We start from the raw sequence: 11,143 nt of genomic DNA, 5'->3' as shown, positions 1-11,143 counted from the left end.
TGTCCTCTACTTTCATGAAAGGTGATGTTATGTCTCACAGTACAGCGAGGTCCCCTTTTAACCCAATAGAAATACAGATGCATCTGGCTGGCCAGAAGCAATATGCTTACGTTTCCTAGTAACTCATCAGTACTTTGTAAGACTGTAAAATGCAATGTCTATTTATTGTTATTTATTATTTGTTAATTTATTGTTTAAAAAAATGTGACCTCATCTCACTGAAATACCATTTCCTTTTCCAACTAAGTGATTCTCCCCTAGTGGCCAAAGATAGGACGAGCTGGAACTTCAATATTGGTCTAGTACTGAATTCTCCCTGTGCAGCGCTCTCTTACATGTACTTTTCTAAAAACACAGGACAAAATAGGTCACTGCAAGGACTTTCTATTTCAATCTCTCATATTCTTCAGTGAAATGTATTTGCGCTTTCTGTGGTTATTTCATTTTGAATAAAGTCTCTAAATTTATTGTACAGTGATTGTAATTTTTGATGTGTAAAGCTGCTGACATTTTAGATGCTACCTTACACGATGGCCACGGCTTGGTGACAGTGAGACTCGATTCTCTCACACACGGACCTTACATATGAAACTCTCCTTTTCAGCTGTTGTTCAACATGTTAAATGTAAATGTACATGTATTTATATAGCGCAAATCACCGACCCAGTATCTAAGCGCTTGCTTAGGTAACCCGTCCTGGTATTCCCCTGTGAGATAACCCCAGCAGGGTATCCACAAGGTGAAAGCCAGGCATCCCACCGCGAGGGGCCGTTGTGGAGATTAGGCAAGCTATTGCCCAGAGTCGCAGAGTGTGAACCCATGAATCAAGTAGGCACCGGAGCGAGAATTGTCGAGTCCGTGGACATTTTAGGACTCAAGACCCCGCCGAGCCGGGAATTGAACTCTGGTCCCGGGCAGACCTCTGCTTCCAGGTCTGCCTCCTCTAACCAGTGAGCCACACTTCTCCACTCCAGGTCTGCCTCCTCTAACCAGTGAGCCACACTTCTCCTGTTGACCCTCCTACTAGTGTTTCACAACCTTCCCTGTTTATAGAAACCTCCCTTGCATGCGCAACTACTCTTATAACAGCCGAAATATATGTATCTGAACAAGTACCAAAGATTGATCCAATCATGGCACACATTTTAAATGTCAAAATATTACGGCTGTTGCCATACAGTTTGCACCACTGTGGAATTTCTAAATCCCTAGTGCTCACAAACTGGTGCCATGTGTGCTGGAAAGTGGAGCATATTGTTAATCAAACGTGGAAAATACACAGAAAATCAGACATTTTGCCAACCTATTCTGTGAGCCACTCTACTCAATCAAACTTACTGACCAATATTTAGAATTGCATATAGTAAACCTACTGATGATAAAGAGAGGTGGGAAGTGGGGCTTTTTGATCCTCTCCTACATGCATTCGTGATTGGATTGCCCTTTGTGCTGTATGCAATCTCCTATCTCTATTGAGCGTTGTCGGGTAAATATAGACACAGTGTGCATGCTAAACTGAATGTGATTCTAGTCAGACAAACATTAGTCTTCATGTATGCAGATGATTTGTTAATTTATTTCTAATAAGTCAGCATCTCTAATACAACTTTACCTTAAGAAGCATAAAATCGTGGGTATTTGATTTACAGTTTGAGAAATTTGGAGATGAGTACTCTTTGGTGTTTCAGTCAGGGGCGGTGGGTGACATTTTAAAGTGGTGGGGCGGAAAGTGATTTGCATACAGCACCGTAGCGAGCGAGCGCAGCGAGCGAGCCCGAACCCCAAACGGGGGGTTTCGGGGGATAACCCCCCCCCCAAGAAAATTTTGAAAAAAAAGAAGACAAATAGTGCATTTTCAAGCAAATTTGAGAAAGCAGGAAGGTTAATAAAGCAATTGTGAAAGTGCAGTTATTACATTAATAGATGGCATAACATAGGTAGCTGCTTATTCAGTATAACCACAGAGCTTCATACATTCCGTCCTATTATGCTCAGGTGCTGAATTCAGACTATAAGACTTTAAATAAATACCAGCTTGAAATACCATGTTTTAACAGTGTGGCTCACTCTCGCACCATGCACAGCTTGAGGTAATTAAATAAAGGCAGGTCAGTCGCAATGATTTAGATTCTCAGCTTTCAGAAAGTGCTAAAACAAATGCCGTCCTGAACAGTGCCGTCCTGCCGTCCTTAGCAGTGCCCACCACATATAGTGCCCAGTAACCACCTAATGTCGCAGGTCCAAAAGAAAAGGTCTCACTATTTACTACTGCACTTCTTTGCCTCTGCGCCCGCGTCTGTATTACGGCGCGGGCGCAGAGACAAAGGGATTCCCTTATTTGCATGGGGAAGGCCCCCATGCAAATGAGGACCCCCCCCCCCCGAAGTTAGCTCTGGCCCTTTATAAGGACGAGCGCTATTGGTATTACAGAAGGGGCCGCACAAGCATCTGCTGCCCCTTCTGTAATACCAAAGTGCCTCGGGGGCACGCAAAGTGGGTGCAAATGCCTGTTTCACCCCCGGGGTACTTTGTGTAGTACGGCCCCAGATGGCGTTGGCAACTTTCAGCTACGGGCACTCTCACCTGAAAACTCATTCTTCTTAAAAAATATTTTTCACAGTTACCGTGGCAGAACAGAATGTCAAGATGCATCCAACTGCTAAAGGAAGCACTTATTAAGAATGTTTCAGAAATAGAGGCTTATTCACCAAAGCACTAAAATGGGCTTCAACTCTCGCACTTGTATCAAGATGATCATTTTTAGGAATCATCTACTAGACCCGGGGCCGCATTATACATGTGGCGCATATTCCTTCACGGCTCGCACCTTTTAAAATGTGCACCTAGCGCAATGTAGGATGGTGCACCTTATTATGATGAATGCGCTGCCCTCAGGGCAGCTGCGAACACACGCTGACCTGGGGGCAGCGCATTCATGCGAAAAAAACAGAGCAGCTGCTTTGATGCCGCTCTGTGTTTTCACAGTGCAAGCGGCAGCCCGCCTGACTTTTAAAGGAAATTAGAGATCCCTTTGCAGGCGGGTGCAGTCAGTGACTGCAGCTGCCTCGAAGGGGATGTCTGAGGGATCCATAGGGCTGCTCTCAGGGGGCGCACTGTCAGTGTGTCTCCGTTTAGGTGGTGCACTGTCACTGCGCCTCCAGAAAGCTTCTTTGCCTCTGCGCCCATGTCTGTAATAGGGCGCAGGTGCAGAGGCATAGGAATTCCATTATTTGCATGGGGGACGCCCCCATACGCCCCCATACAAAGGAGGCAACGTCCCCTGAAGATAGCGCTGGTGCTCTATATGCACCAGTGCTATCGGTATTACAGAAGGGGATGCACAAGCGTCTACGGCCCCTTCTGTAATACCAAAGTGCCCAGAGGGTGCGCAAAGTGGGTGCAGATGCCCATTGTACCCTCAGGGCACTTTGTGTAATACAGCCTTAGGTTATTCTTTTGTTTAGCAGAATCAAACTCTCAAAAGAGGAGTTAATCTTCTCTAAATAAAAAGCATTTACACGTAGGGTGTTTTCTCCCAGCAGAAGCGGGGCATTCTACATGCTCCTGTCTGCCATGGTTCACATGGTGGAATCCGGTAGGGAAGATCAGTGACTGTCACTCTGCTCTATCAAGGGCAAGCAAATTGCCACTGTGGTTCAATAGTCCAGTGGTGACACCCCCGATGAAAACCCACTGCTAAATAGGAAAAAGGAACTGCGGGTTTGGAACCATGAGAGGACTGCCTGTTTGCCACATTCCTACCGGTTCCACCAAACTCTATATGAAGTGCATAATCTGAAACGTCAAGGTATGAACTCATATTCCATGCATAATAAGCTTTACGTGCCCACCCACTACCTCCACGCACAAGTAGAGCCTCCTCTTTCAGCGTACAGCCTCAGGTCACATCAAATGCCTGTGCACATTCTCTTAGAGCCTACCAGAGACTCATAAACGTTAACAGTTCATTTGTCCAAAGCTACACATGCCAAACTATAACCTCTCATGCTCAGATACCTCAATGATATGACAGGCACATCCTTCCACACCCAGACAAAGCTTCATATGCTGAGCAACAGAAATAAAGGCCCAGGTAAGAGGCATATGTACACAATCATATGCCAAAACACAGCTTCTCATGCCAGTGAACATGCTTCTCTCACCATGTTACGCCTCATATGCGTAGGGTCATTCATGTTTGCCTTGGCCAAACCTCTTTTATTATAAGAAAGGTCACAGCCTTACATGCCAAGGCACAGTCAAATATACTTGAAGAGTCTCACATGCCACAGTACTGCCATTAAACATCATGAGCCACCTAATATGGCTGGGAGCAGTCACAAATGTCCCAGAGGAGCCTCCTATGCGATTCATACTCGCATATGTCCAGGTGCAGCATCATAGGGACAGGAGTATTCTCACATGCAGAGGTTAAATCTCATAGCCCAGGGAACAGACTCTTTTATCCCCCAAGAGCACCCTTGCCACAATGAGCAAACTTGCTTCAATGTTAGGTCTTTAGACACCATTGCCATTTCAATATAGGCAACCATAGATCTGCTTCCTGCTTCAGTCATATGGGCAAAAGTTTTACCTCTTTCCCCACAGTATCTTAGTAACGCATATGCCTTCTATATTTTCTGGGAGATGTGAAGAAACAGAGGCAGCATGCAGCCGGTGCAGGTAGAGCCTGCAGGCTCCAATTCTGCACCAGGTCCTAAAGATATGGATAGAGGGCTGCTTCAGGTCTGGAGAAGGGGCCAGGGCACGAGAACCCCTGTTCGTTTTCTGTAACTGGCACTGCCTCTGAGGCACCTAACCAGAGGACAAAGGACAGTGCTAGAGGTACCATAAGGTTAGCCAGAGTTATCAGCTGTACCCTTAATACCAAATAAATGGTGCTGATATAAAACCCAGATCACTGCAAGAATCTACCAACATTTGTAGAAGTCACAGCTTTATATGAACAGGCGCTTACGAGGGTAAGGATTACCTTTTGCTCAGGTGTAACAAAACAATTAGGAAACAAGTCCACAAGTGGTCAACTCCAACCAAATCTGATACAGTCAGTGCCAAGTCTAAAACAGAAGGCTGCTATTAAAAGCACCCTACAAGAGAATAGTGTTCTTGTGCAACTACCAAGAGAAGATTAGAATGAGCTTTCCTAATGCAAGCAGGGACTGGGCTTACCATCTCACATTACTGTACCACTGAGTCAGCAGCATTATCTCCTGACTCCTGAGAAGCTAGTGATTTAGAGAAAGAAGTATGTGGAACCCATAGACTGCAGGAAATGACACATGGCAAGTGAATATCCTGAAAGCTACATAACACCAGAGGGAATGATATAGAGCTAAAGGGAAGTATTCAGAATACCGACTACGAAATAAATGTATACAGACTGATTCACTTTATCAGCTCTAGGAAGCGCATACCGTGCACCTGGCTCAAGACTTGCAAAGCCTGAGGCATGGCATCTTCCTGAGCTACTATATTCTTTTATGAAAATGCTCACTTCTGTCTAGTCAAGGCCTCAACATTAGTTTCTCATCTTCTTTCATGTAATGATAACATTGTTCCCATAAAATCCAAATGAGGGCACGTCCAGCACTGAAAATATCCAATTCTGTTTTCTTTGTGCACATTCACAATTATAGTGTATTCTGCGAAAATATCAAATAACTCATATTTTGGTGTATTATTAGTTAGTGTAAGGTAGGAATTCGGCACATGCCATTTGTGAGCAAAATGTTACTGCTCTCTATTAAGTTCCTAAAGGCTGAACCCTCTTGAGGCTCTTAAAGAAGTATCCACATTGCCCACGTCGACGCTGGAAACAGTCAAAGGAACCAGAAAACTTTGAAAATAGTATTTTGCAATTTTTCATCAGTACAGCCCTTTGATTTAGAAACTCAGGATGCTGAGCATCGTTCATAATGGACATTTCTTCATATCCAATCGAAGCATTGCACAAGAAACAAATATAAACTTTTTGTTTAGACAAACAATTGATAACATGTACAAATAAATTATGGTTTGATATTCCAACGGTTGGGGATGCTCATCTTCATCTCATCTTGAAGCTTTGATGTTATGTAGGGCTTTCAGACTGAGCCATTATTTCCAATACCAGATCCTGGATCAATTAATTTACCTCTATGACTAGCAACAGTGGAATAACAAAAGTGGCTTTCCACTGTTGCTACCTCACACTTGGAAGCACTCGCTTCCTCTGTGTTCCTCCGATCCAAGCAGCGGAATGGCAGATGGCGGTCTCAGCCACCTTTGTCTGCATTTCTCAGGTTCAACCGCCTCATCCCCTTTCAGCTGCAGTTCTCCGCAGGCAAATGCTAAAAGGGAATTTGAAACCACGTTGACCAGGACACCAGATTTAACATGGGGAGGGGGTCTGACGCTGATGAGGCCATTATTATATGGATCCCCAAGACCCCAACATGCCTTTATTGATGTTGAAATAGGGTGGGACATATATAACATACAATTGTATATAGTTAACTATGAATAAAGTGAATGTTTTTACCCCAGGGGTTCTTATTGGTGTTTCTCAGAATCCCTCGGTGAAATACTCTCCATTGTTCACAGTTACCCATTTATAATTCTATCTAGCATTGTAATTGTTCTTGGTGAACACAGAATGTAAAGGTGATTTTGAAACAAAGATGTTCAAGTTAATGAGAAAGAAATTTGTCGATTTGGAAACTGTAGAACAGAAGTCCTCATCCAAGATCTAGAAATTTGTTTTGAAACACTGCGCCTGATCTACAAAAAAAAAATAACAAAAACCGACCCAGTGGTCACATATGTTGCCACACCCACAACCCATTACGACAAGCCAGGGGCGCGCGAACAGATACACACCAAGAACACAGTCTGATAACCACTGCATGCAGTACCAGTCCCTACAAACAAAGTGAAAGTTTTATCTTGACTCTGCATAACAAAATAACTTTTAGAGGGTTACACCATTCACTTTTATGCCCCAGCCCCTATCTCTTTAAAAAGGACAGATTGATTGCAGCTTCCACTTCCCAGCATCGCCTCAAAGAAATGCTGACAAGGGGAGAAATGCATACTGCTCCTTGTCTCCAGCTGCACATGAACTAAGGTCTCAATGCTGCGGCTTGAACGCGCCTAAAGTTCCAACAAGTGCGAGATGTCAAGAACAGATCAAGTTCATGACACGGAAGGTGGTTCCGCGATAATTGTATTTTCAACACATCAAAGTACAAAAGCACCAGCAGAGCGAGGGACATAACGGACAGTGAGGGGTATGGGTAGGCCCCAGTTGTCTGAAATTATGAAAATGTCACACACTGCAATCTGAAACCTTGGCAGCTATGTTTGCATTGTACTCACTCAGCACCGGAAGGACTCGGCGGAGATCTGCTCTGCTCTTTCTCTTTCCCCCCCCCTGCACACTCCGTCCGGACCGCACCATGAATTACCATGATCATCTGTCCCTCGTCACACGCTGCGCTGGCTATGTTGCTAATTTGAAGAATTGTAATAGCTTCTTAGCTGCAGTGCCACGGTGCGTCCAGGGCTAGTGGGGCTACGCCCCAATGGACGCACCGCTGCTGGTTTCAGTTCATTGTGAATCTACTCACAATTATTGGAGAGCTTCTCAAGTTTTGTAATAAATACTTTAGTTTTAAAATATGTTGATATTTGATATGGACTGATGATGGGACTATATACTTACTGCCTCCTATAACAAAGGTTTGTTGTTTGTATTCTTCAGGCCATGTGTTTGCCACTGAATTTCTTTAACTGTCTTTGCCTTTGGTTGTTACAGTTTAAAATTGTAGCTTTAACTTGCCCATGATTGCAGAATGTATCCAATTATTTTTGTTTAAACTTGTGGTTTTTCCTGTGACTGCTTCCGTTTAACCTGTTGAATTGTGGGATTTGCAGTCCAAACTCTATAGTTTTCCCCTCTCATTCCCCATGACTATCAGTTTTTCCCTCCAAATTTCTCCTTTGCTCTGTGCTAAGACATGTATGTTAAGCAGAGCACCCCCAGCCCACCATTTTGTGTTAACAAGTCACTGAAACCAGCCCTCCTCCCCAGCAACAGGGATATTCTATAACAGAGGGTGCTCTAAAACAGCAGTAATCTGCTGTGAGCTGTTTAAGCTGCGTTTTTTGGCCAGGAGAGGGAGTAAAGTTTTATTCAAACATTATTGTTAGAGGACAAGTCTGTTAGGCCCTTACCTGCAGAAGTCCAAAGTGTAGATTGAGACTGTCTCCTAGGAGATTTCTGAATAGAGCACCAGTTTCCAACTCCCTGGCCAGCAAACCTTTGTCTGAGGTAGCTGGGACCTTTTATAGTCTGCTATTGTTTGATACATGTGTACACTGTTTGGTGTTTCTATTGGATTAGGGTTAGTGTCCTCATTGGTTGGGTATTTGAGGGCTCTGATTGGTTTCTGGGTCTGTGATTCAGTCAATGTAGGGCTGGGACTAGGGCTAGGGTTAGGATTTCTATTGGCAGTAGGGATTAGGGCTACCTCTGTTATTGGTTGTTAGGACTAGGGCTAGGGTCAGGCCTTTAATTGGAAGTAGCGATTAAGGCTTCTGGTGTGATTGGTTGCTGGACCTGGGTTGGGTCTACTGGTAGGGGTAGGGTCTCTATTGGACGTACAGATCAGGGTTTTTGAAACTGATTGGCGCTTGGACTGGGGTAAGATTGGCTTCAAGGTCCTGGTCTCCTACTGGTTCTAGATTTTAGGGGAAGTGTTGTGATTGGATGGTGTTAGGGCTAGGGTTCCCATTGGCTGAAGGGGTCACCTGATTACTAGGGCTATAAAAGCCCAGGCTTAGGGTGTCTCAGCTAGGGGTGGGCGGAATTTGCGTAATTGCGTTACGCAAATCTCAGCGAAAGAGTAAAAAATCTCCGCGAACACGCAGAAATTCCGCGAACATGCGGCATTGCTTGTTCGCAATGCTTTTTTCCTGTTCGCAATCACTGTTTGCGTGCTCAAGGGGAAATATCTTGCAACATGCATTTTGAGAAGGCGAACAAGCAAAAAATTGCGCGAAGTCGCAGAACGCAGAATTTTGGGCAATTTTGCGTTCTCCGTGGAACGCAAAATTACCCAAATTCTGCAAATTCCGTGAGCGGAACGGAATTTAACGCCCAGGCCTAGTCTCAGCCCAGGCGTAGATGCTAAGGGCAGAGTGGACCAGGGCAGTTGCCTGTTTGAGCCTGTTCGAGACTCCTTGGGACCAGAGCCAGAAATGCTGCCCATGTTCCCATTCAGTGATACCCACCCCCACACCATCCACATCCACAAACATAGAAATACACTCACACCAAATGTACACCACACACAACCCTATGCACAAATCAATGTACCAGCATACACTACAAACCAACCAAACGACATCTATACACCCTTCTATGATAACTACCACACATACACACCAGCCTCCCATCATTTGTCCAACTAATACCCTCCTCTTCCCTCTACCAGAATAACACTAACACACAACACATACAATGCACACCACCCCACTTTTCAACTCTTGCAACAAACCAGTCTAAGACAAACACTCTTACCTCTACTTCCTTCCCTCCTACACACAATATACACTCTACTCATAAACACATACCACCCCCTCTACCTTACAGCCTCCTCTCACAAACAATACTATACAACCAAATCTATTGCAACAAATACACCAGCACCCTTTTCACTACTCCTCAAAACAAAACATATTAAGCACACCAGCACAACAAGATCATCAAAGCACAACACTGTACGAATGTGACTTAACACTCTAGTGGTTGGTGGGAGGAGATGGGGGAGGAACAGGAAGGGGAGGAGCCAGGGACGAGATAGAGGGGCAGTTAGAGTAGGGCCGGGGAAAGGAATGGTCACAAATAAAGTATTGCTGCTGACACCACCGAGGCCGGTGTCCTCATTGCCGTGAAGGACACGACAACTGGCGACGAGAGTGGGATGGGAGATTGCGCTAGGCAAGTGCGCTAATCCCCGAAAGCGGTGACTTGGTTCCTGAGGTGGTGCGCGCTGAAAGTTGCAGACCCAACGAGCGTGGACCACCCTGCGCGTGTGCTGGAGAAGAATCGGCGCCGGCAGTGCAGTGTCCCCAAAACGAAGCCCTGTGACCTGGAGGTTGGGCGAAGTGTGCCCTGGCAGCGCGGTTGGGCGCTAAAGTCTGGGTGCCCACCCCAGCTGTGCAAGCATGAAGGCGCCAACGTCGAGTGTGCCCTGAGCCTCACCGGATGCATGTGGTGCTGCTGAGGGAGAATTGTGGTGAAAACGGGAGGCCACACCAGTTCCTAGTGCAGCGTGGATCCGGGAGCCAGCGCGTTGATCCTCGAAGCCGGTGAGTGCTTGTCTGCTGTCGGGGAGGCCGGGAGAGGAAGACCAAAGACCAAATCTCGAGTAAAACGAGATTTTGAGGTTGGCGGCCATCTTGGAGTCAGGCGCCTGCTTCCATCCCCTATCAGGAACATTAGGCGGCCATTTTAAAGTCAGGCAAGAGATAAAGTCAACACGCATAAGCAAGTGCAGGAGCCAAATTCAACAAGCATAAGCAAATGCAAATTCCAAATGCAATAATCACAGGCAAATGCAAAGTTTAAATACAACAAGCACTAGGAAAGGCAAATCCTGAACGCAACAAGCACGAGCAAATATAAATCGTGAAAGCAATAAGCACGAGTAGAGACAAGACCTGAAGGTAACAAGCATAAGCAAATGCAAGTCTCAAATGCAACAAGCACAAGCAAATTCATGTCTCAAATGCGACAAGCAAATGCAAGTCCCGAGTGTAACAAGCACGAGCAAGTGCAAGTCCCGAAATAAAGTTTAAGCACCAAGTGAAGATAAGTAACTGAAGCTAAAGGGAGAAAGAACATAAATGATCTAAAAACATGAGTAAACAAGTGTCAGGGAAGCTTTCTCTCATCAACCACAGTGGCTAGTAACCCGCATAAGCCTTGAGAAAAAGAACAAGATGTCGACATCGCCAAGTACCAGTGCTGAGGAAGCATAAATCACCTGCAGCTGAGTGGCGACCATTTTGAACTCAGGCAATCCAAGCCTAACTCACTGAAGCCTACTGAGACCGACATAAAAGCTGGAACATCTTA

Source organism: Lissotriton vulgaris, chromosome 3_1 (assembly GCF_964263255.1).
Source record: "Lissotriton vulgaris chromosome 3_1, aLisVul1.2, whole genome shotgun sequence".
In the NCBI taxonomy this organism is placed as follows: domain Eukaryota; kingdom Metazoa; phylum Chordata; class Amphibia; order Caudata; family Salamandridae; genus Lissotriton; species Lissotriton vulgaris.
The sequence above is the reverse complement of the archived record's forward strand: the minus strand, read 5'-3'. Positions refer to the sequence as shown.